This window comes from Passer domesticus, chromosome 10, assembly GCF_036417665.1.
Source record: "Passer domesticus isolate bPasDom1 chromosome 10, bPasDom1.hap1, whole genome shotgun sequence".
NCBI classification, from domain to species: Eukaryota; Metazoa; Chordata; class Aves; order Passeriformes; family Passeridae; genus Passer; species Passer domesticus.
The window spans coordinates 5,337,639-5,364,082 of NC_087483.1; the positions used below are offsets into that span (position 1 = coordinate 5,337,639).

At 48.5% G+C, this 26,444-nt stretch overlaps 1 protein-coding gene and 1 long non-coding RNA gene across 4 annotated transcripts in view; one reads left to right on the plus strand and one right to left on the minus strand.

The window, feature by feature from the left end:
* The window catches only part of LOC135309350 (uncharacterized), a 113,711-nt gene that overhangs the window by 54,854 nt on the left and 32,413 nt on the right, over positions 1-26,444 (minus strand). The window lies entirely within an intron of this gene.
* LOC135309381 (uncharacterized) lies at positions 12,487-15,771 on the plus strand. Of its 3 annotated transcripts, XR_010369656.1 has the most exons (3): positions 12,756-13,308; positions 13,507-13,637; positions 15,194-15,771. It is a non-coding gene; the product is annotated as an uncharacterized LOC135309381 (long non-coding RNA). The 3 variants fall into 3 exon arrangements; XR_010369654.1 differs by lacking the exon at positions 15,194-15,771 and having other exon boundaries at positions 12,487-13,308; positions 13,507-14,037; XR_010369655.1 differs by lacking the exon at positions 15,194-15,771 and having other exon boundaries at positions 12,487-13,308; positions 13,512-14,037.

Sequence of the window (26,444 nt, forward strand, 5' to 3'; positions counted from 1 at the left end):
GAGCAGTGCCCTGTGCTCAGCACAGCTGGGATTGCTCTTGCACTTGCTTTCCCAGAGTACTAGGAAGGAAGATTGCCTCCATAGCAGTCCTGCATAGCTCAGGAGGGAGTGGAGAATGGAATGCCAAGGATCAGTTGGTTCCCAGATAATTTCATGGTGGCAGGAGCTGTAATTTCCACGGTAGTTCGTTCTGGTTTGGACCAAGAGTCCATGGCCTTCCCACTTGCCTGCTGGACTGGGACAGTGGAAATATTAATTTGAGCATGGGAGGTTTGTCCCTTTGCTCAGGAGAATGGAGAACCAGTTTTTGTGCATGGATGTGAACTCTGGTTTTGCAGGCATCTTGTTTCTTTATAAAGCAGCAGATACACATTTCCTTCCAAAGGCGTACAAGACCTTTTCACTCAGGATTTGCCCGTGTTTTCATAGGCTTTGAGATCAGATCATGTGCAGTAGTTCATGTGTACAATCCAAACTGTTTGGTTTCTGCTCTGCAAAGTTATTGATGCTTAATGGGTTAACTTCCTTAGTTAATAAGGAAACTGATTTTTTTCTTCCTGGTCTTGAAGTTTCCCCTTAGGAACAGTTCAAGCTGACTCCCTCATACTTTTGACGGAGTCTTTGATACTTTCCTAACAAGGCCTTATGCAAGTATTGTTGGTCCCTAGTGGTTTAGAAACAGTAAGTCAGAACCTCAAAGACTGAAAAATAAAATCCAAATTCCTTTTTTCTACATCTTCTGTTTCTAAATCTTTTGAGGCTTGTTAGTTCCTATTCCCCAGGCCTTGCTGGACTGTAGCTTTTTCTCACAAAGTTAGTCCCAGAGCAGCATTTTGAATGAGATCTTGGGTAATCTGAGAGTTGACAGCATTGATTGTGCAGAGTGTTATTGGCTTGTTCCCTGTGCTGATTTTAAACATTTCAGTGATGTTGGGTATTGCTGAGAATCTGATTAACATTTTGATGTGCTCATCCTCAGGTTGTCTGTGCAAGAGGGAAGTACCTGGGCTGGATTTGAGGCAGATGGATTAAAATCTAGGCGCTCTGTGGAGCACATGGAGCATCTTCCTTGCTTATGCATTCCCTAACAGAGGAACTGAGGTCAGGACAAGCACCAGTATGGCTGGGAAAGATCATTCCCAGTGCTGGACTGAGGGTATGTACAGATACAAGAGTCCCTGATGTCAGGGAGAGAGAAATCCTGTGCTGCTGCAGCTCAGTTTACACTTCAGTCTTTTTGGTTATGATCTCTCCAGGCACAGCTACTGCTGAATTTGCTCCTTGGGAACATTCAACACATCCATATTGGGGATTTTATTTGGAACTGGAGAGAAAATACAATCCTAGTGCATTTTACGCCCTCTTGGATCAAGGGCTGGATGAATTTTCTATCTTCCCCTGCAGTAGTTTCAGGAAATGTTGTTTTGTTTCTGGTGATGCTCCATCAGAGCTGCTCTGAGGAGGTACTCTGGCTGACACTCAGCTCCAGCCTTGGAGCCTGCTCCCGAACCATTCCTGCCAAATGCCTGGCCACTGAGTCCCTGCTCCCCAGCACCAAGAACTGGCTCCTTGCAAGGTGGGGAACTGCTGGGGGAGGGAAGCATTTCATGAATCACAACTCCCACGCCTTTGCATACCCACAACTGCCCAGCCAAAATACTTCCACCCTTATTCACAACAGATCCCACCTTTACTCCAGAATCTTTTCCATCTGTCCTGCAGGCTGCCGTGCAAAAGGGAGAGGAGAGAATCCAGGGCTTCTCTGAAAAGACAGAGAGCTGACTTGAAGCCAATAAATGTGTATGCCTGCATCCAGTGGCCCCTGATCTCCCCTGTTCCTGCTGCCACTGCCATCACCAACACAGGTGACAGCAGGAAGAGGATAGATTTACCAGTCCAAGCTGTAGGAATATCTTTCAGCTGGACAAGAAGCAGTCTCAATTTCTATGTGGGTGCCTTGAGAAGCTTTCTCAGCTCTGAGAGCTTCCAGAGGGACTCTGCTTGTTTTTCATGGGATGTGTATTTGATAGTAGGCCAAGGAGGATATTTCTTCTGGGTCTTTAGCTAGTGACGGGGATTTCCTGCAGTGTGGACTGTTTGAAGCACCTAAAAGCATGTGCTGACTGGTGTAGGGCACTCTAAAATGGCTTGGTTTGGAGGACCTGGGTGATTATCAGGCAACACCCAAAGCTTTTGTGCTTTTGGGGTATTAGGAGTGCCTGAAAAGGAAAAGATGGAAAAGATGGGGATTTTCTTGCTGATGGGGAGTGGTGAAAGCAAACCACCCTGTTGCTGGAATCATGAAGGTACAGGCATCTGTTGCCCATTCTGCCATATGTTGGGGTGGTAGGAGTGGTGTGCTTCTCCTCGTCTTTCTTTTCCCATATCCATGAAATAAGGATGGTCTCTTGCCTGTTTATCTTCCTAGATGTAATGCAAGGATATTAATCCCATACTCTTTGAGTTGGTATTTGGATACCCAGTGAAATAGATAGGCATTAAGAGGCCAAATCCCACTAGGCTTATCTTGTCCTCAGAGAGATTCCCAGAGCTGTATCTGCTCCATCAAATAAGGATTTCTATGTGAACAGAGCCCCTTGAGCTGGTTGAGGATGCTGAAGGTTGGCAGGAGTGGCTGCAGCTGGCTCATGGTTTGCGGAGGAAATGCCAGGCAGGAGTTTGTCACTGTGTAACTGATATTCTTAGCTCCACCCTGTTCCCTGTCCTCCAGCTAAAGCTTTCCGTGGAAAATTTAGCTACCATTGGCTCTGGTTGTGGCTCCAGGCATTGAGGCAGCTTTCATTTGTGCTGTTCAGGTCTTTAAAAAAACACAGCAGGGACTAAACCCCCAGTGAGGTCACAGTCTGGGTAGTGGCTGATGGATGAAAAGTTGGCCTTGTCCCCCAAAATGGTGATTATTACTGTCTTTATAGTCATGTCTGGGATGTTCAGGTTACAGAGGGGGTGACTCAGCTCTATCAGCATCTGAGATGCCTTACAACATGGTCTGTCTTCTTTAACCACCTTGGGCAGGCTGGGAGTGGAGCTCAGTGTCTCCCATCAGCAGGGCTGGGTCTTGGCCATGGTGGGAAGCAGGTTCTCCCCAGCTCTGTGATAAACCACTCTCCAGTTAGGCTGGCACTAAGGGCTGGGAACATTTGCTTTGGAAGGAAATTTGGCATTGGCAACAAAGAGTCAAGATGCTTATTTTGTTCACAACTGAGCTGCAGAGAATTTCAGGATGTGGTTCTGACTTTTTCTGAAGCATTTTGCTTTCCTCACAGCTTTGTCTAATGTGATAAGATTTCAGAGGGTTGGTTCAGCCAGAGGTGGGTCTTCAAGAATCTGCAGGTGTCTGGGTCAGAGCTAGAAATAAACCCATAAATGTCTGCAAAAACTTGATCTCATCACTGCCAGGGAGTTAGAGGTGCTTTTTCCTTGTGTTATATGAAAAGAAAGTTAGGCTGGAGTGTCTGCCTTGGCAGACACTGCTTTTCCTTTTCCAGGGAATGAAGGGAAGGGATTCCTTCCAGTGGCAGTGAGAATTGCCTTTGTGCTCAAGCCCATAAACTGCAAGAGATGAAGCTGAACATTATGTACAGATTAGAAATGTAGTTTTGCCCAGGAACTAAAGATGCAGGAAAAAGAGTCAGGGCCTTGGCAGCAGCCTGGAATGTACACCAAGTTCTTATGTTGGGTGTGGGATTAAAGCTGCTTCTCCTTATGGCCATTGCAGGGAAGTCTTTGCGACTGTCTTCCAGTGATTCCTGGAGTTTTCTTGGGAAATGGGGAATGGGTGCTGTGGGGGAATGCTGCAGCATTTCTGTAAACCAAACCAGCTGCTTATTAGCCTTAAAGCTCTACTCCCCAAGCTGAACATGTTCCACTGCTCCAGGAAAAGTCATGCACTTGATTTAGAAAGCCTGAGGCACTCTGTTGTTCTTTGGGTTTTAAATGTGGAAGAAGGAGCCACAAATTTTATTTTTTTTCTCTTCACTGCGTTAGGGTGGAGAAGAGCTTTTTTAACAAGAATGAAAAAAAGATGAGCTGTAACTTTTTCTGTTTGGAATCTGAGGGGGTAAAAAAATCACACCTCTAAAAAAAAGAGAAGAATTTTATTGGACCTGTTGAGGACACAAAAAATGTCTTATATTTCAGTTCCGATTCAACAGCTGAGCTTGGAAAAGAAAATTAGTAGAAGAAAGAAACATTGTTTTAAATAAAACCACTTCAAGTTCTAAACTTGGAACTTTTCCCTTGAAAAATGTTACAGTGAAACATTTTGTGAAATTTGAAACTTAACTCATATGGACTCACTCTTTCCTATGAATATTTTAATTTTCAACGAGGTCTCTATTTGCTCCAGTGCTCTAGTGAAATATTCCTAAATAATGTATGCCCATAAAAGTGTCTTTTCCCTGCATTCAAACCAACTGTTGTTCAAAGAACTTTTTCTGTGAAGGGAGATGTGTCAAGGTGTATTTGCAATAGGGAGAACCTGAAGTACAAAGATACCTTCAGTCATTCTGATCAGCTGGGTGGTGCTGGAAGATGGAGAGAGAATTTTTGAAAGGCACGGAGTGATAGAAAAACAGGGAATGGTTTAAAAGTCAGTGTTTAGATCCGATATTGGAAATAAATTCTTCCCTGTGAGGGTGGGGAGGCCCTGGCATTGGCTACCCAGAGAAGCTGTGTCTGCCCCTGGATCCCTGGAAGTGCCCAAGGCCAGGCTGGATGGGCTTGGCTGGGATAGTGAAAGGTGTCCCTGCCCATGGCAGGGGTGGAATGAGATGGGCTTTGAGGTCACTTCCAACACAAACCACTCTGGGGCTCTGGGACCCCCATGCACGCAGGGCTTCCCCTGCAGTGGCTGCACACAACCTGTTGAGTCCATGCCGTAGTTCTGGTGTCTCTGTTGGAAGCACAGCCACGAGGAGCACGTTTGGCACTGTGCCTGCTGCCTGACGCTGTGGGCTGTGATTCCTGCATGGCTGCTACGTGCACAGGCAAGAATTTGATCCTGTACAAACAGGACAGCCACGTGCAGTCACAGGCAATTCCATGTTCCCTTTCCCAGGCAATATATGCTGCTCAGCTGACATACATCCCTCTTGGTTTTTCTTGCCAGCACTTTCCAGCTGACATGTTTGCACGAAGGCTGCACCAAATATGAACTGTATTAACAATTTCATTTTTTACCCCACTCTGATACTCCTATTTTATCCTTTTCTGTTCCTATCTACAATTTTATCAAAAACACTTGGAGTAGAAGTGGGGAGGGGTCTTGTTTTCACTTGCCATAGGTTGAGGATAGTGTAAAGTATAAAAATGCAGGCAGAGAGAGACTCAGAAAGGTAGTGATGGAAACAGTGGGATTGTGGTTCTTGAAGTTTTAGACCAACCAGGCTGCTGTCAGCTGTCTGACTTCTCCCAGCTCTTACACTGCTCACTGAGGTAACAGTGTCTATCACTGGAATTGGAAATTCTGCAGAGGCTGAATGAACTCTTGGGTTAGGAAGCCCAGTTTGCTGCCACTAGCAGCCATGTGTGTGCTGTCTGCTCATGGATTCACCTTGGATGCCCTGGCTTTCCATGGCTGTGGTGGATGGAGCGTGACAAGGCTTTAGCTTCCACCAGGGCAGCCACATCCCTGTCACTTTTTCAGGCACTTTGCAGCTCAGACCAAGCCTAATTTGCATCAGGCAGCACAGGCTGATGAGCTCAAACACATGCAGGGACAATGCCAAGCAGTAATTCTTGCCATGTCCCTGGACTGCACTAGAAGTCACTCTTGTTCTGTGCTGAGGCTGTTCCAGTAACTAACTGGCAGTTCCTAAAGAAATATGTCACCATGAAAGATGCCATTAAACCTAGCCCATTTGTCTCCTGATGGAGACATTCCTTGTCTGACTTCCTCATGAATCACGGGGAGAGGGAAAACTTGCTTGCCAGGCCTCCTACTCATTTTTATCCTGAGAATATTAATCCAGGCTTCTTCTCCAGAAGCCTCCAAATAGCCAAACCAAGAGAGAGCAGGAAGGAGAGCGGGAGATGGTCCAAAGTCCTACAGCTTCCATCCTCGTTTGCACCACCAAGTGGCTTTGGAAGACCAGAGAGGCACACCACCAAACTCAGCAGTGTGTAAGATGCAAGTTCATGAGTTTCAGTGCATCAAACTGAAAAAGAGTGGGTTTAGATCAGATACTGGGGGGAAAATCCTTCCCTGTTAAGGTGGTGAGGCCCTGGCACAGGTGGCCCAAAGAAGCTGTGGCTGCCCCATCCCTGCAAGTGTTCCAGACCAGGTTGGGTTGGGCCAGAGTTTGAATCCTGTTCTCAGGAAGTCGATATCATTTTGCAGGATTTTTCTGTGTTTTAGGCTGACATGCATATAGCAACACTGTTACTTTAAAGGCTGATGCCTTCCTCTCCTTCTTGTGCTCTACAGCCTCAACCGAAAGCCTTGCTTTAATTTAAATTTTAATTTAAATTTTTAACAGCAGACAAACACACATGCAATGAAGAATTATGGGCTGTTGCTGCCAAAGATGCCATCAAATGGCTGAGTGAAAGGGAACATTTACAAACTAATAAAAGTTGTTATTAAGGGGATTATTAATGAAAGACCTTTGAGCAAAAAACTCCCTCTCCCTCCAAATGCCTGAGGTTATTTTTTTGTAGCCTCCTCTTTATTTTTCTTTTTACTAAGGTTTTTTGGGAAGCTAAATACCAAAAGAAATGATTGAAGAAGCTGTCACCATCATATGGGTAATTTTTTTTGGACCTGGTTTCGCAAGAGCTCATGTCATGTGTCTGTCCACCCCTGATCTTTTGCACAGATGTACTGAACTTCACAGCCTGTTCTAATTAACACCAGGCCTAACGAGGGGCTGTGAGTGGGAATTCAGGAGGGGGAGAAGGAGGGAAGAGGAAAATAATTTGTACTGTTATTACTTGGTTTTGGTTAGTTACTGGAGAAAGGTTGTAGGGCTGGAAAGTACGACTTGGCACTTAAGGTTTGCTGTGGCAAATGGGGTGAAGAGCTGGGATTCAGGGGAACTGGTGTGTTTTCCTGAGTTTTGGATCATGTAGGTAAGGGTTTGCCTGTCATGTCCTGGTAGGTGTGAAGGTGTTGCTGTACTGGGCACTGACCTGACAAGGTGACAGCAGAGGTTACTTGCTTTGCTTTGCTTTGCTTTGCTTTGCTTTGCTTTGCTTTGCTTTGCTTTGCTTTGCTGCTGGGAGGTCACTGATTCCTGGCATTGTGTCCCTCCCAGCAGCTCCAGCTCCTACTCCAAAGCAAGTAGTGCTGTTTCCTGGTGTAACATCAGCAGGTTGGGAACACCTGGGCTGTGCCAGAGCAGGCTCTCCATAGGCTAGGCTGGGTATGTCAGTGCCTGAGGAGCAGATGTTCTCTCTCCTGTGCCACTTTTCCTTGGGAAGAGGTGGGAGGACGGCTCTGTCAAGTCACTGGATGTCTGCACCCCCAGCAGTGTGGGCAGCAGGCACAGGGAGGAGAATCTCCTGCTCCACTCTGCTCTCCTGAGACCCCACCTGGAGTACAGTGACCAGTTCTGGTGCCTCCAATGCATGAAGGGCATGGAACTGTTGCAGCAAGTCCAGAGGAGGCCACAGAGTTGATAAGGAAACTGGAGCACCTTCCCTATGGAGATAACCTGAGGAAGCAGGTGCTGTTCAGCCTGGAGAAAGTTGATATATGGAAGAAATTCTTCCCTGTAAGGCTCTGGCACATGTTGCACAGAGAAACTGCGGCTGCCCCATCCCCGGAAGTATCCAAAACCAGGTTGGGTGGGGCTTGGAGCAAGCAGGTCTGGTGAAAGGTGTCCATGCCCATGGCAGGGGGAGAGATGAGCTGGGATGAGATGATTCTCTCTCGTAATGCTGTGTGAGGAAAGTGCATTTCTGGGCTGGATACATGCTTTTCAGGGAAACCAGGGCTTTTCTGGGAAGCTCAGAGCAGTTTGGCAGATGTTTGTGGATGGAGGTGCCCACAGGAGAAAGGCAGGGATTGATCAGTTTGGGAAGAGGGAGGGCAAGGCCACAGTGCCTGGGATGGAGGAGGCAGCCTGTGCTCCATCTCTGGAATGGACCAGGCTTGCTTCTGCAGCTCTGGTCTGACTTGGGCTGTGAGCTCAGACAGCTGGTAGAAAATGGATGATGCAGAAGAAACATCTTTGGAGCTGGAAGCAGTAAAAGGCTTGGCTTCTTCCACGGCAAATCTTTCCGTGAATCAGGACGGAAAAAATCTTCAGCTGGATTAGTTGTGTGCAGCTGGGAGAGAGGACTCTGCCAGTTCCTCCCTCCTTGCTGTCCCTATGAAGGAAAATTGGGAATGTCTTTAAAGGGATTTCACATTATGCAAGTGCATCTTTTCTGAGGTTTAGGAGGCAGAGGCCTTGCTGGTGTCTCTCTTGCTTGCATCTGATGTGGATTGTCCCTGAGGGCCACGTGGCCCTTGCTCTCAGCCTTTGCAACCCAGCTGCAGTTAAAATCCCCTGGCCTAAGGAAATCAAGGAGCTGAGCTGCTGCTCTGCTGAATGAAGCACCTATCTCATGTGTGGCACTGGACAGCTCAGTGGGAACCTGGGAAAGGGAATAAACGGGATTTGCTCTCTGTTAGTGCTCCCCACTCTCTTCCTGCCATCTCTGTAACCTGTGACAGTGCACAGTCCTCTCAGCACTTCTGAGTGTCCTGTGGCACCTGAGAGGTGCAGCTCCCACAAATCCCTGGAAAATACAGCTCCAGGTGTGGAGGAGTTGGCATTCACAGGAGCACAGTTCCCAGTGAGCAGCCATCAGTGACTGAATACAAAACTGAGATCTCCATCAAGTCCTCCTGTTCAGGAGCTGCCTCACCTCAGAAGGAGAACTTTCCATGCTGTTACAACTCCTGCACCTGGAGGAGCTGGGAGGCAGTGAGACAAGGGGTTAGAAATTTAACTTAGAGTAGAAACCAATTTTAGGTTTAACTAGAATCTGCTGTTTAAACTTACTTAATCTGTCAAGTTATGCTCACAAAAAGGACTGCAGAGAAAACAAAGGAGGTTCAAAGCTACTTAGAAAAGAATGCAAGCATCCAAGCTGAAGAGGGATAAAGAAGATCCAAATCCTTTAACACTGGCCTCCTTGCCGAGAAGCAGCCATGAGGATTTGACATGACATTATGATCTTCATGAAGCTTTTGACTGGCACAGGGCGCAGGGGGCAGGTGCACCAGGGGTTTGACACAGAGCAAGATGTGGACAGAGAGATCTGTGAGTAGCTGACATGACCTGAGTAACATTTGGGAACGGTTTCCTGGTTGCTTGCTCTTGGGAAGGCTCTGTTGGCTTAACTGGAGAGATTGCTGCCTTGTGGGCTGAGTAGGAGGGGAGGATCATCCATGCAGCCTGCATCCTCTGGGCAGTGGGAAGGAGCAGTATTGCCAAGAAACATCTCTCCCTTCCCTCTTAACAGTGTAAGATGATCAGGGCAGCTGTGCTTTACAGTTTCTGGTGTAAGCCCACGCCACATTTCTTTCAAAAGCGTTCCTATGTCGGGTGCTTGTGGTCCTGCCTGTAAAATGGGGCTTTCTGAGAGCCTTCCTGATAGTCCTCTCTGGTTTCTTTCCTTGTGGGCTGCTACTCTGCTGGTTTGCTTCTAGATTTGCTCTCTCCCCCTGCTTTCTGAACACCCTCTGTGGTAGCCTGAGGTGTGCTCGGGCCTCTCCCAGCTGTTGGTGTGACTGATGTCCCTCAAACATTTTGAAGTCAGTGCAGCACAGAGGGTCTGGGTGGGTTCCCCTTGCATCTGGGCCTGGTTCTGCCACCTCAGGTGACACCACAGTGGGTGCATGGCCAGGCAGTATCCGTGGATTTACTCCGTGTAAGGACAGCAATATCACAGAATCCCAGAATCATCTGGGTTGGAAGGGGCCTTAAAGCTCATCTCAGTCCACCCCCTGCCATGGGCAGGGGCACCTTCCACCAGAGCAGGTTGCTCCAAGCTCTGTCCAACCTGGGCAAGAACACTTTGGGGAAAATTTAGATTTAATGTGAAAATCTCTGTTTTGGTCAGAATACACATTTTCCACTACAGCCAGGACAGATGGAACATTTTGCCCATTCGTGCAGCAGTGTCTCTCTCCTGACTGTTACTTTGGAAGAATAAGCTTATTTAGGGTTCAGGCTATTAAAAACATCTGCTTTCCCATGTATCCTGAAACACTGCAGGATCTGAAAACGGAGAACATGTATCATGCTTCTCCCAGCCACCATAAAACATCGGCTCCATGGTTGAAATTGTGGGATTCTAATGATGGTGTATCTGTATTATTCAGTCCTGTGTAATGCACTTTTGGTTGTGGTGCTGTGATCTCCCTTCCTGTGTTGGACCTGGGCCACCTAGCCATATTTGCAGTGTGTGGTTAAACATCAAATGCATCCGAATAAGCAAAATAATCACTTCCAGACTAAACACATTTCTGATTTGTTTAGAATATTGAACAAGTTTCATCACTAGGAGATGTCTCTTCTGCGACATCAAGCTACATCGATGTGTTTCTGCTGATGCCAATTTCTTTTTCCCCGTGTTTTTTACATTAAAAGCATAAAATCCTCTGAAAATCCTCCTTTGACTGTGGTAACTCTTGGATGAGGGTCAGTCTGAGCATCTCTGAGCAAAATATCTATCTCTTCCATGGCTCCTGTGGAGCAAAAAGTTATAGACAGTTATCCTTCTCTTTCATGTGGGAAAGCTGGATCATGAACAGAGAATAATCCTCATCTGTTTAGCTTGGAATGGGTTGGGAGAAGCTGGTGACAGCGCTGGAGGAAAGCAGAGTTTTGGCATTGGTTGAGTTTCCTGCAAGACCCTTACTATTTTTAGCAGAGCTGCTTTCTGGAGATCAGGGCACTACAGCCCTCCTGCTTCCATCTATCCTTCATTTTTGGGAGATGATTTGTCTGTCTCCTTGCTGGCTACACTTGTGCAATTGTGGAAGGAGTTCGTAATGCATCTGTGCTCCTCAGGGATTCTCTAGCTCCCTGTTTCTCTGGAGGGAAGGGTGTCATTAAATAAGAGTCTCCCACCAAATTCCAGTGGGCAATCACACAGGGACCAAACCAGCCCTGACTCAGGCACCAACCACCCTCTGGGTACCACTGCAGGGAGATCCAGCAGGCTCCTTTCTGGACTTGAAAAACAGTGGGAATGCTGAGTAAGAGTGGGATAAACAAAAGAAAAAAGAAAAAAGAATCCAAAAAACAACCCCCCCCCCAAAAAAAAAAAAACAAAAAAAAAAAAGAAAAAAAAAAGGTGCCTGCACTCAGTAGGTGTTGTCCAAAGTTAATGCTGAGCTTCCACATGGCCACGGTGAACGGTGAACGTGGATGCTCTGGAAGAGTCAGCTTCCCATTGGGAAGCTTTCCTTTGAGTTTAACAAGGCATTTAAGCACATGCCTCAGGGCAGAGAAGAGATTTTGGCAGGATCAGACATAAATCTGATCATCTGACTGGAGTCAGCCTGAGATAAGAGTTAAAAAATGAGTTCCTAATTGAGATCTTCCCCACCCAGAGATAGTTTTTATCTTGGACTTCTGAAGTTCTTTACGAATTAACCCTGGCTTCCCCTTACAAAATATTTCATCTTGGATAGCAATGTAGTCAATCATTTCAACCTGCTCTTGGAGTGTTTGTGCTTGCAGCAATTATTTTTGCAAACTCAAGTTGTCATTTTTTTTCCTCTCGTACCTAAATAGTAAAAGACACATTACCATGGATAGCACACAGGGTTTTTTTTTTCCAAATCATTGCAGTACGAGAGTGAGGATGGAGAGTCTGTGACAAATTGTTGTGTTGATAAACAAATAGACTCAAAGGAATTAGTTTCCCAAAGTAACTGCAGCCATTAAAAACTCCTTCTGCATATGTTTGGCTTTTCTAAACACATTCTTATCAGTATGTTTAGTTAGAAAAATACTTTTTTAACTACCAAGAAGTGTCTATTCTGTTTTTGTTTTTTTTTTTTTTTCCCAGAATATGAAGTTTTGAAACTTAAAAACAAAAAAAAAAATTAAAAGCCTTCATTAATATTCCAAGAACAGTCAAGATTTTAATTCAGATGCTGCTTTCTTCATAGTTTTAATGTTGTTAAGAACAGGCCATTCAGAGATGAGGTTAGATGAGTTCTTTCATATTTATGAAATCATGGAAGCATCTGGATACAGTATGGAAATCCTCAACCAAAAACTTACTGAAGTCTCATTTTAATGTAATCATCCAGGCTTACTCCACTAAACAATGTGTTTATTGGATTTGGATGGAAGATGAGGCAAGAATCAAACTGATCCTGTGGAATATTGGTTAAGACTGCATAGCTTTGGGTAAATATCCCTAATTGTGAATGTTAATTGTATGCACTTTTTAATATGTGATTGATTCACAGCCATCATGAGCATCAAACAAATCAGCTGGAGAGCAGTAGCTGTTTGATATGAAACATCGAATCAACATTGTGTCATGACCTTTTGCTTTCTGAAGTATCAGGGAGCCAAGAAACAAGTGTGCCCCACACTGCAGTGCATCCCTGGTGCTTGGCTTATTTGGCATCAAATTACCAAGTGGGAATGATAAATAATAATAAAGAATAAAACCTGAGGCACCACTTGGGATGTGTTGTCCCAGGACAAAAAGATTCTCCCTAATTCTCTTTCTGTGTGTCCCTATTGCTGCTAAACCCCAGCAGACAGACTAATTCAGCATGTGTTATCAATGATCTATCCTAATTATCGTTTACCTCCCCACAGGTTAATTAAGGTGCTGAGTAATGTGGTTTTCACTTTTGCCACATAGCAGGGTCACAGCAGCTTTGTCTGTAATCAGATTTACCCGTCTGTGACTATTTCCAAAAGAAGTCCCTGGAGTGATTCAAGAAGTCACTTGAAATGATTCCATGAAGAGAGAATGGGATAACTATAATATTTACTTCTTCCTGTTTGCCAGGCCAAAAGGAGCTGGAAAGGAAAGGAGGAATGCAAGCAGGTATTCAGGAGTGCTGCTCCTCATGTCAGGACATTTTCTGCCACCAGCCCACCAGGACAGCTGGTGACATTTCACTGGGGATGTTCCAGAGCCTTCTGGCCACAATCCTGTGCTCTGGGATGACCTTGCTGGAGCAGGGACCATGGACCCACTGTGGCCCATTCTGGGATTCTGTGAAACCAAGGCCAGCCAAGGACTGGAGGAGAGTTCCCATTCCCTTGAAATTCCCTCATCCTAGTCCAGGCTTGGGGGATTGCTGGACTGGAACAGGTAAGGGTGACCAGAGCTACCTGCAGAGCTGCTGTGGGAGAATGGCTTTTATTTGAGCTGGAGGCTGTTGGGTCAGTTCCCAGCAGCAGCCATGGGGATGGCCTGCAGGAAGCAGCTGGAAGCAAACAAACATTGGGTTTTTACTGTTTCTGAGAACTGTCTGGGTCACCTCCTTATCTGTGATTTGTGTTTCTCAAGAATAGGCTGCTCAACCCTTGTCGTGAGAGGACTCAGCGCCTTGGAATTACAGCTGGGAAATGCCTTTGGAAAAACAGAGGATGTGCTGGAGGAAGATAGTGTTGTCTCTCTGGCCTGGCAGGTTTGCATAGGTTTGGGACTTTTTTTTTCCATTAAGATGAGAGATGGATTATATTATTTGGAGGGAGGTATTCCTTGGAAAACTCATGATTTCCTCGCATGCCATGTCTGTGATGTTCTGTTGCTATGACCTCAAAAGAAACAAACAGCTCCCTTGTCAAAAAGCCTCCAGCTCTCTTGAGCAGGCTGTGTCCCAAGAGGTCTGACTGTCTCCCTCCTCCTGAGGGTGTCTCCTGCTCCTTCCTTCAGGATTTCTCCTTAGGTCTTTGTTTCCTTTCCTTTATGTAGGTCTGTGATGGTCTGGTAGATCTCAGAGTCAGGCCACAGCTTCCAAAGTAATCATGGGTTTATAATATTCTGGGAGGCAAAAGATTTTAGCTTGGGAGTAAAACAAGATGATATTTTTACTGACTTCTGTATTGTGTTTGACTTTGGACTGTGTATTGCCTTTTACGTTTCACCATGTGTTATTCCTCACCCCTTGTGGACTATAGAATAGGAGAGGCATAACTGAGGATAACTGCATCCAAACCAGTATTTGATTGTGGTTGTGTGATGCTTCTTTCTGTCCTTGGTCTCTGAATTTAGAACTGAGGGCCAAGCAGAGCCCAGTGTCAGGGCTGAGTGTGGGGAACAGTGCTGAATCCCAGGAGAGACAGTGTCCTACAACAGGGTGGTATAATCTGCTCCAGGTGGGAGCACAGTGTCTCGGAGCACTGTTATTCCATGCATGATGTTACACGAGAGCATTGCAGGAGTGGATTCTGCTCATTCACTTCAGCTCCAAGGACTGACAGTAGTGAGGAATTCCGTGCCAACCACACCTCCCTGAGGATTTCTTGGCTCTGGAATTCCTTACGTGCTGGAGTAGATGATCTCCAGCAATGTGGGGATTCCCCTTCTTGGGGTGGCTACTGGGATTTCCCAGCACGTTCAGGAAGAAATTAATCTGCTTCTTGTATGGAAGGCCCATGTCTGCTCTGGATGTACAATGTGTGCACTACTCTGAGAGCTGCATTTCCTATCCCTCATCGTGCAGGTCTCTCAGACACTCAATGAAATCTCTGACTAATGCAGCAAATCTTAATTTCTTTTTTTCAAACTCACCCTGTGGGCAGGAAAAAAGCATAAATGGAGAGAAATATGACCTTATCTGACAGGCTCTAAGCTGTGACTGATTTATATTCCGTTGTGCAACATGACCCTGCCCTGAGCTGCAACAGAAGGAAACTTGCCTTGCAATCAGAGAGTTGTTAAAAATGTGTCTATTTCTGTCAACCCAAGTGGGGAAACCTTTGGATCCCATTCAACAGGTTGGGATGACTCAACTCCCAGCTGAGTTGGTCACCCTGCCCCAGTACATCCAGTATGTGACACAAGGATTGATTCTTCTTGGCTCGCTCACTGGGAATTTTTTTTGTGGCATGTTGCAAAATCCTGTACTCTTAACCCCCCAGAAACCTCATGGTATGAGCTGGACCTTCATTACCCTCAACATAATGATGAGGAATAGGAAGTTTCTGACCTAATTCCATCATCTCAGTCTCCTCTTTATCACCATTCCCAGGTTCTGTGGGACTTTTCTTCTGACATCTCATCTCTTGTGAGCTCATCTCTTATGGTCTGCAACAGGGAACAAGAGTTTCCTAACCCTTTAGCAGCTGTGAGATGGAGGATGGGATTTTTCCAAAGCACACACCCTGTGAACTGCCCTTCTGTGGAAATAAGTGGTGAGCAGTCTCAATTTTTGTGGGATCAGGGTCAGAGCAACAACAGGATTTTTGTAGAATCCCACAGATCAAGCCAAGATTTGAGCACTCACCATCCTGAATTCTCTTTAAGGACAAGAAGGGAAATCCCAACAGGAGACCCCAAAGGAACATAACATTTTCCCTGCTCATTTCAGCACACAGTGTGGGAGCAGAGGCCTCTTGTGAACTTGCCTGAATGCTCCTACCTCTGTTTGTTGTGCAAAAGATGGAATCTGAACAAAAATGGGTTTTCTCAGATATATCCATGTGTGATCTTGAGTTAAATGTCTTGAAGTATCAGGGCATTTTATGAATCACCTTTGCTCTAGAGTGCAGACAGTGACATTGGTCATAGAAGGAACAGATTTCTCCCAAAATAATCACAATAACAATCATAATGAAAGAGACCTTAAAGCCCATCCCATCCCACCCCCTGCCATGGCAGGGACACCTTCCACTAGCCCAGGTTGCTCCAACCTGGCCTTGGGCACTTCCAGGAATCCAGGGGCAGCCAGAGCTTCTGTGGACAACCTGTGCCAGGGCCTCCCCACCCTCACAAGGGAGGATTCCTTCTTTTCCTGGCCCTGAAATCCATGTCACTAGGCTGCAGAGTTAAAAGAATGGGGAAAAAAACCCAAACCAAGCCAAAAAAAAAACCCCAAACAAACAAAAGCCAAAACCCCAACCCCAACAACAACAAAAAAAAACCCTCAACAAGAAAAACCCAACAAAAAACCCCAAACTGAAGCTCTATTTCTCTTAGTTATTTTAATGAAGAGATTGGGAATTTCAGCCTCTGATCAATGACATGGGAGACTGAAACTTGCAGATGAAGGAAGTGGGTGACTCCTGTCTGAAATATTTGTAATGTAGATAGATCAAGGTGGTGCTGAGGGAGGGGGGCATAAAATGATATATTTTGTTGAACTATAAGTCACCAAGTGGTTACTTGATCAGAATTTCCACCAGAATTCAGCTCAGGTTGATTCATCTGCCTAAGGTTGTTTCTCCATTGGTTTGAGGAATGCGGAGCCGCCAGGGCTGCCGAGGCAGCCGCGCTGGCAAGGGCACGGGGCCTTCCAGGGAAGCTGGCACAGCCTCCTTGGGACACGTCCCGGCTGCTGGCCATCCTAAACCCGCAGCTGTGACAGGCACAGGGAACGTGTGGGCCAGGGCACCAATGCTGCTCTGAGCCCTGGGGCCCGGGCAGCGCTGCCATCAGCAGGTGTGGCAGAGTCCCCGCCCAAGCAGAGCTGCCACCCCCCGAGCCCTGGCAGCGCTGCTGCCCCTCTCCTGCCCCAGAGACCTGTGCCCCGGGGGGCTTCTGTGCCACAGGGAGCCAAAGCCCACGTGCACTGGGGGCTGTGCTCCTCCCTGCAGGGGCTGTTGGCAGCAGCACCTGGAGCAACTGCTGGCAACTCTTGGTCTCTGTCAGATGATGTTGCTCTTTCCTGGAATGATTTTTTCCATAGCTGGGATTAGCTGCAGTACAAAAGCACCAACAGCTACTGAATTTCACAGGACAGAGAGACTCTACAGAGCCACTCGCATGTCTCCTGGGACTTTTCTGTGTGTTTTTCATGCATCCTTGCATAAAAAACCAGGCGAGTTTAAAGTTTAATGCAGCATTGTTTATATGTCTAGCTGAGGCCAGCAGCTAATATCTGGAGCATTGCGAAAGTGCAAAGGACAGACGTAATTCTCAAAGGAGAAGGAGAAGGTGTTCTGTGTCTCTGAGTGTGGTGCGATCACCCTAAAGGAGCAGCCAGTGGAAGTGCTGAAAGTAGATTTGCTCTTCTTGAGCACGTTCCTGAGCAGGCTCTGCTGCTGTTTCTGTGGGGCCAAAAGCTGCCGGGGCAGCAGCGACTGTGCAGCCCCGCGGGAGGAGACACGGCCGCCCTCGCCACGGTGGCAGCAGCTGTGTGGGCTCAGAGCTCTGTGACAGAGGGGCCGCGGTCACGGCACCGTGGCCTGGGGAGCCACCAGGGCCCGGGCTGGGTGCCAGCCCTGCGACTGCCCCCTGCCCTTTATCGGCAGCACCCAGACAACAGCCCCTGCTGGCCCCCTGCCCTCGCTGAAGGTGCAGACACCGAATACTGGGCCCTGGGCCTGAGGCCACGAGAGGACAAGTGACCCTTGCAGGCCTGGGGCCTCATTGCCTCCTTGTCCCTGCTCAGCAGCCTGGCAGGGGCCGCCCCATGGTCCTGCCCTTGGCATTGCACATCCCCACATGCCAGAGCCCATCCCGGGAAGAGCCCTGAGCAAGGAGGAAGGGACAGGATCTGCCTTGACAGGGGCTGGGGCTCAGGCCTTGGCCCTTTGCATTCCTGAAACACATCCAGGTTTGCTCAGCACCAGAGACACCTTTCCCTTGCTTGTTTCCACCTGTCATCACTGCCTCCAGTGTTCTGCTCTACCTGGAACCTGGGGACACATTCACATGAGTTGTGTCCCTCCTTGGGACCCATTAGAAGTTAAAGAAAGTTTGAAATTTGAATCTGATTTGGAGTTCTTGAGAAGTTCTTTGAGGATACTCTGAGGGACTGAGTCTGATGCAAAGAGCACCAAAGCCCCAGGGGGTCATTAAAGTCCTTGTGCTCTGTCTGTGCTGCTGAGCTGGGCCGGGCTCCTGGCCCAGAGGCAGCTCCTGGCAAGGGCAGCGCTGCAGAGAGACAGCTCTGGCCAGGAGCAGCTCCTGGGCACAGCCCAGCAGGGCTGGGGCACTGCCAGGGCAGCTCAGGGACACCAGCAGGGCACAGACAGAGCTGACAGGGGCTCAGCACTGGCAGGGGCTGGGGGATGTCCCAGAGGGGGCTGTGTCACAGCAGCACCTCTGTGGCTGTGTCCTAGAGGCACAGAGCAGCTGTGATGTCAGCAAGGGGCTGTGTGACAGCACAGAGTGGGCTGTGTGAGGTCACAGGTTGGGCTGTGACATCACAGAGTTTCTTGTGTGAGGTCATTGAGTAGCAACAGCATAATAGAAGGGATTCTGTGTGACATCACAGAGCAGGCTGTGACATCATGGCACGGCAGTATGACATCATAGAGCAGGCTGTGATGTGAAACTGTGTGCTGGGACATTACAGAGTGTCAGTATGGCATCACAGAGAGGATTGTGTAACATCATGGAGGGGGTTGTGACATCACAGAGTAGAATGTGAGGCCATGGAGTAGCCTCTGCCATCATGGAAGGTGGCTCTGTGACATCAGAGAGTGGGTTGTGACATCACTGGGTGACTGAGCAACTTCACAGAGCCAGGTGTGACATCACAGAACAGACGGTGACATCACATGGTGACTCTGTGACATCACCAAATCTTCTTCTGTGACATCACAGTGCAGATTTATATCACAGAATGGTATCCCAGCACTGGCCCTGTGATATCATGAAGGGGCTTTGTGACATCACAGAGCAGTTGTGTGTGTCATCACTGAGTTGTCTGTGACATCATAGAGTAGGCTCTGTGACATCATAGGTTGTGACATCATAGAATGGATTCTGCCATCACAGGGTATCTGTGTGACATCACAGAGGGGATGTGACATCACAGAATGGCTGTGTGACATCCCAGGGTAGGTTGTGTGATATCACAACATTATCTGTGACATCACAATATGGGCTGTGTGACATTGCAGGGGCTGTGTGACATCACAGGGGCTGTGTGAGGTCACTGGGGAGGTCACTCTGCCCCAGCCCCCCCTCACAGTTCCCCCAGAGCAGTCCAACCCTGCTCGTGCACAGCGGGGTCCCCTGTCCCCCCGGGTCCCCCCGCCCCCGGCGCCGCAGCCTCCCCCAGAGGATGTTTCACGAGATCGACCCCAGAGCCTGACACGGGGATGGGAGGCCGGGGCCCTGGGGGGTGGGACAGGGGGACAGGGACCCCCCGGCAGTGTCCCCGTGTCCCCCAGGGCCAGAGCCTGGGCCAGGGCTCCTTCACCCTGTTACGAACAAGTGCTTGAGAGTGCTGAAAAAATCCCCAGCAAGGGATCAGCAACAACCAGATTTAATATTAAGTGACAGCACCACAAAATTCCTTGGCAAGAGTCACTCTGCTCCTGACTGGACACTTCAAGCACACGAAGGAAACAAAGCAACAACAAAACCAAACAAAATCCAGGCAATCAAACCAGAAAGGAACCGAAAACCGTCCCTGTGTGTGTGTGTGTGTGACACAAGGACAGTGAGGGCAAGGATAAAAGGAATGTGGCCCAAAAGCTTAACAGAGCTCAAACTTAACAGGACTTAACTTATAACTTAACCTTAACTTCCACCTTAACCTTAACTGATACCTTCAACTTCACAATTTAGCAAAAGAACAGAGCTTATCAGTATTTAACCTATGACCTATGACTTTGCAATTTAACAAAGAAATAACATTTAACAGTATTTAACTCAGCTTATAACTTATATTAAACATAGCTACTTAGCAGCAAAACAACTCTTAACAACATTTAACTTAGGTTATTCCTCATGACTTAACCTCACTTACAGGTCTGACTGACTCAGCTATCAAAGGCACTCCAACCCCTCCGAGAGCATCATTTCTGTCACTTTTCCCCAGCACAGGCACTCCTGTGTGCACACAGACACAAAGAGTCAGTGCAAGGCACCTGTGAGAAATTCCCCTGAGGGGAAGAAATACTCCCTGTGGATGCTTTGGCATCTCCCCAGTGGGTGAAGGGTTGAGCCTGGAGGAGTGGGGGGATCGGCCCAGGCTCCGTCGTTGTTCAGGATCCCCGAGTGCAGCAAACGGGAGAGTTCCCGGCTGGGAGAGGCCCCACTCAGAGGGAGTCGCTGGCCTAGGAGAGCTCCAAGGGGCTCCTTTTGCAGCGCTGTTTGTAGGGCCCCAAGAGAGGGGCTTCAGTCCCAGCAATGGTTCCTCCTGGCCGCACTTGGCATCAACAGCTTTCTTTGGCAGTGTAGAACAGGGATGTTGTGCCACTGGGGGAACAAAACCAGTTCTCAGGGCTGCTCCTCCAGAAACCAGGAGCTGGTTGGGCAGCAGCAGTGCCTGGGGCAGACAGTGTTTGTGCTGAGCTGCAGAGGAGCTGAGCCCAGGGGCTGTTGACCAAGGCCAAGGCCCAAGGAGCATTTCTCAGCTGGCAGGGCGGCCTGAGGGCGGCAGCAGCGCCCGGGCCAGGCGGGGCTCCACGGCGCCGGGCCCGGATGGCGCTGCCGGGGCAGCGGGCGGCCCTGGGGCCGAGCTGCGGCGGGCCGGGGAGGGAGCCCGGCCTCGGGGCTCACCCATGAACCTGATGGCCGCCTCTCGCAGGGGCTCCTGGGGGCTCTCCAGGCAGCGCAGGGCCCGGCGCAGCTGCTCGGCCGCTCGGCTCGTGTCCTCTGCCAGCTGCAGAGAGCGGCAGCAGGGAAGGCTCGGCGCGGGCTCAGCCCCTGTGGCGGGCGCTCCCTGCGCCCAGCCCCGGCCTCCCCTGCCCTCACAGCCCTGAGGCGCGGCCAGCAGCCGCTGGCGCCGGGCTCCGCAGGGGGCAGAGGGCCGGCTGCTGCCTGGGGAGCCGCGGGGCCGCCCCGCAGCCCCGCCGCGCCGGGGCTCCATGGGCACCCGGCTCGGGCCCACAGCAGCCTGGAGAAGAGCCTGCGCCGCCTCTGGCAAGGGAGCAGTGTGTGGGGTGCAGGCTGGCACCCCTGCGTACAGCACTTTACATGGACTGACTCCAGACTTCTGACCTTACAGAACATGGTTTCACAGTTCCATTCACACAACAACAGATCTCTAGAGCTTTGGGCAAGCACACAGCAGGTTCTTGTTTCCATGTGGCAGGATGGTAGAAGTGCTGCCACCTCCTTCGAAGCATCTCCTTCAGAAGCCGCTTGGAGCAGGGCCACAAGAACAGCCATTCATAGTCCATGCACACACGCACACCTCACATAGCTCAGCAGAGGAAAGACAGGAGGGGTCTTTGTTTGATGTATTCCAGTGAAGGTTTATTGCATCCACCATGCCAAAGGGATCAGGGACAAAGGCCTGGCCATGGGGTCTGCACAAGGTTAAGTAGGGGTCAGTGGGACACGGGGGCAGCACCAAGGGCAGGGCAAAGGGCACTGGCCTACAGGGAAGACGGGGCTGGCCACCAGGGGTACCACAATCAGTGAGGAAACAGGGAAAGGAAAACCAGGAGACTTTGGAACACGTAGGGAAAGGAACTGGGGTGGATCATTGTGTTGCAAGGCTCCATGGGGAAGTTTTCTCTTTCAGCCTAGGTGGAGACTCTGGTATATTCTTCCAAGGCAAGGCCCTTGGGATTGCTCTGAAGGGTTCAAAGGATCCCAAAGGTTTTATATAGGAAGGAATGAACAAAAAGCACAGTTTTCACATCCAAGGCAGAGAAATGATTAAGGGAAAAATAATTTCCAGCAAGGAACCTTATCTCAAGAATGTATGATGCAAGCTAACTGCCATGTGAATGAGTGAAAGCCTGGCTCCTTTTCAGCAGGAAATATTTCCCCATGTAAACAAATAGCACTGCTACTGTTAGTGCTGGATCCCCCAGGATGGTGTCATGCACAGCATACAGTACAGCTGGGTCATGAGATGCAGGGAGAAAAGAGCAGCAACCTCTCTGAATGTATCATAAGGATATAAAGGCAGCAGGGAGCATCCAAAGAGGGGAATGAAGATGATGAGGGGACAGGAGGGGAAGCGGTATGAGGAACAGCTGAGGTCAACTGGCTTGTTCAGCTTGGAGAGAAGGAGGAGGAGAGAGAGAGAGAGGAGGTCTCAGCATTGTGGAGGATTTTGTGAACAGCTGGCTAGCTGACAAAGGTCACACTGAAATAATACCGTTAGTTAAGGAAGAATGAGATAGGTATAGAAGCCAGCAGTCAGTGTCTAAATCAGGCAAGGGCACTGTGCCCTTGGTCTACATCAGGATGGGGGAGAGGGTCATTAGTTAGAAATATGAAGAAAAGATGAGAACAGCTGCAACATAGTAGTCACAAGAATGCTAAGGTAGGCATAGTTAGCTGATGAGTAACTAACCAATAATGAGCTCGCCCTTTGCAATATTAGCCTCATTAACACCAATATAAATGTATGTGCCTATCAATAAAGTTCTGAGATTTGCTGATCACTCATATTCAGTGCCGCATTTCTTCTGCCGATCTCAACAAATGGTGACCCCAGATGTGATACCATTAATGGCAACCACGGTGGGTCAGTGAACGAGTTTGGGTCCTATAGCAGCAAGGATGGCGAATAACCACCCCTGCGAAAGCGAAAGGTGCCGCGCCCTGGGTGACCTTATAGAAGAGCCCAGCCGATACGTGCTGCCGAGACCTTGAAGGGCTGCAAGAGCATTGACGTTCTCAAAAATGGAAATGGAAAGGCAAGCAGCATATGATTTATTTAATTGCTTTTTAAAAAAGCGTCAGGTTAAGGACATAGACTTGCAGAATGAGCTCCCACAGTTGTTAACTTACGGGTATGCACAAGGGTTTTTTCAAAATCCCCATACAGTGCATGAATTAACAGAATGGTGTAAGCTTGGTGACAAGCTGTGGGAGGCAGCTATAGATGAGGATAAAACTGCAAGGAAGTTAGGAAAGCTATGGTGAGTCATGCACAATGAGTTATTACAACATCAGGTAGAAAAGAAAGCTGCGCAGCAAGCCAGCGTAGCATATGATAAGAATAAGAGTCATGGGGACTGCTCCGACTGTCCGTTACCCCCTACCACATCTACAGTCATTTTGCCACCAACAGCGGCTCCTTCTTCAAGCAGCAGCTCACCCCCCGCGGGTACTGTAACAGCACCGTCCGCACCGCCTGTGCCATGGCCAGACCCTCCGTCTCCTCCTCCTTGTAATGAGCCGATCCCTGGGGCAAAAAGTGACCTAGCGGGGGCCATTGCAAGGGAACGAAGGAAAGCATGGGTGGCGGTAGCAAAAGAGATCATGGATTCGGGGGATAGTGGAGCTATAGCTGCAGCAATGGAGGTTGCTTGTCCGGCGGTATTTTTGCCTTTGGTGGAGGGTGGGTATGAAGCCACAATTACAGCGTTGGACTGGAAGCTGCTGTCACAATTACAGTCCACAGTTAGTCAGTTTGGGGTGACCGGTGAGCCCACAAAGCAGATGCTTGATTATATCTGGGGGAGTCAGGTATTACTGGCAGCTGATTGCAAAGGAGTAGCGAAGCTTTTCTTCACTCAGCATCAGCAGCTCTTGTTTAATGCACACTGGCAGGCACTTTGCCAGGAATGTGTAGCGACACAACGGCAGCAAGGCGACCCGTTACACGGAATAACCCTGGATGAGCTAATGTGTTCAGGACCTTTTCTTTGTACAGAAGCGCAAGCGTTAATTGGTCCCGAAAAATGTCGGGAGGCTATGCGCTTAGTACGGCTGGCCATAGACAGGATAAAAGAGCCAGGCGGGGTCCCCTCTTATATGGGAATAAAGTAAGGAAGAGATGAATCATTTGGATCTTTTATAGATAAGGCAGCCGCTGCTATCGAATGGGCGGGAATCCCCGACTTTATGACAGGTGCTTTACTGCAACAATGTGCACTCCAGAATAGTAACCAGGCTACGAGGAACGTATTAAATACCCTAGGAGCTAATTGGTCTATAGAAGAAGCGTTACAACAATTGGCAAATATGCCCATAGGGAATCAAGCGATGTTAGTAGAAGCTATTAAGGAGTTAGGAGTAGGATTACAAAAACAAGCGGCAGCTTCAGAGTCAGGTATTAGCTGCTCTTGCACCCCTACAAGCGGCGGCAACAAATAAGCCACGGGCTCCATCTCTTGGCCGATTTAAATGTTACCGGTGCGGAGGCATGGGACATACACGACGGGCCTGTCAGACAGCTAGCGTCTGGTGCCAGAGTTGTCACTCGGATACCCACAGCACCGGAGCTTGCCGACACCGCTCGGGAAACATAAAGACGAGTGCGTTCAACAGCCGCCGCGCCCAGACACAAGTAGCCGCTGTCAACACCTCAGCCCAGCTGCACTCCAGCCAGCCAGTGCCGGGAGCCTTGGGCTGGACGTGGCAGCCTCAGTAGCGGTAACACTGATGACCACCCAACCGGGAAAGGTACCGACTGGAATAAAGGGACCAATCATCATTGATGGACAACCTATAGGAGCTTTGCTTCTGGGATGATCATCGGCCACCATGACGGGATCATTTGTTTTAACTGGAGTAATAGACGCTGATTATACGGGGGAAATTTGTGTCACGGTACATATTCCTTTTCCACCGATACGAATTGAGAAAGGGCAGAGGATAGCCCAATTGGTTCCAGTGGAGCAGATTGCTAAAACATTGCCCCCTCGTCAATTACTGTTGAGGGGAGAACGAGGCTTTGGTTCCACTGGAGGACTGTAGCAGGCACAGGGCCTGCACGGCCTCCTTGGCGATCAGAAGCCTGAGAGTGAGGAAATGCCAAAGTCAGCATGACTAAGGCTTTAGAAGCCCTTCTCTTCCGTCTATCGGACCCTGCTATCTCCCTGTAAGCCCATAGGTCACCTTCCCCTGACCCTTACTATTGGACAGTTTTCAAAACCCCTGTAGGGTATAAAAACCCCTAACTCTGCCCGGTTCGGGAGAGAAGAGCTGTCACTGGACCCTTCGCGGAGACCCGAATAAAAGAACCCTGCGGAACCCAAACAGCGCTTCTCCCTCTCTCTCTGGGTCTGCTGCGCGGCACCAGGGGCGGCAGCACGGGCAAGCTGAAAGAGCTGAAATCACAAAAGAGCTGACTGCAAATCACTATAGCTTGCCTAGGTTGCCTGAGCCCCCCCTGCTGAGCTATCCTGGCCGGCTGGCATTCCCTGCTGGGCTTCTGCCCTGAGGGTAATAGCCTGGCCATAGCCATGGTTGTGAAGAATTTGAGGGCATGTGTTGCATGAACCTCTCTGACCATTCGCAGTCCATCCATTCCCAGCTCTCTGAGTTGCGAAGGTTAACTGGAAACTTACAGGTAGAATCGGGCTCCGGTATTGATGAATGGCTCAAATCTTTAGGCTTGGGATCATGGTTGCACTCTATTGTTAGAGTCATCATTATAGTAGGCATTATAGCTTTGTTAGTAGTGTTAGTTTTGCCTTGTTTTTGCATGTGCTTACAGAACATGGTTCAAAGAATGATACTTGCTGCATCTAATCAGACTACGCTTGTGCAACAGAAAAAGAGGGGAAGTGTGGAGGATTTTGTGAACAGCTGGCTAGCTGACAAAGGTCACAATGATATAATACCGTTAGTTCAGCAAGAAGGAGATGGGTATAGGAGCCAACAGTCAGTGTCTAAACCAGGCAAGGGCACTGTGCCCTTGGTGCAACATCAGGATGGGGAAGAGGATCGTTAGGTAGAAATATGAAGAAAAGATGAGAACAGCTGCAATATAGTAGTCACAAGAATGCTAAGGTAGGTGTAGTTAGCTGATAAGTAACTAACCAATAATGAGCTCGCCCTTTGCAATATGTATTAGCCTCATTAACACCAATATAAATGTATGTGCCTATCAATAAAATTCTGAGATTTGCTGATCACTCATATTGAGCGCCTCATTTCTTCCGCCGATATCACAGAAGCTTGATATATTGCGATGCCTGAACTTCCCTGTTTGTGGCTCCCCAGTGCTGTGCTTAGCAGGCACCCAGTTGTGTTTGGACATGAGCTACCACTGCCAGACACGCAGCAGCTGGAGCATTGAACATCAAAGACTGAGCGGACATTTTTCCCAGAACACAAGGAAACATGGCAGTGCCTCTGTATAATCTGACTGTCCTGTGAAATTCAGCAGCTGGTGGTGTTCAGGTGCTGCTGCTGCTGTTATAGATTCATAGTAAAATACTGGCCTTTTCAAATGTTGAAATGGATTCTATATGTGTGGTGTTAAAAGAACTTTGCTATAAAGATCTCGTTTTCATTTCTGTTGTTAACTAAAACTTAGAAACAGCTGATGAAGTATGCTTGTGTTAAAATGCCTGCTTGGATGGGATACCATCCCATGAACATGTGATGAGGACACCTGTGACAGATATGCCAACTATCAGCACTCACGGTCTGAAGAAAATGTGGACCAAAGCCTGTCACTGTTG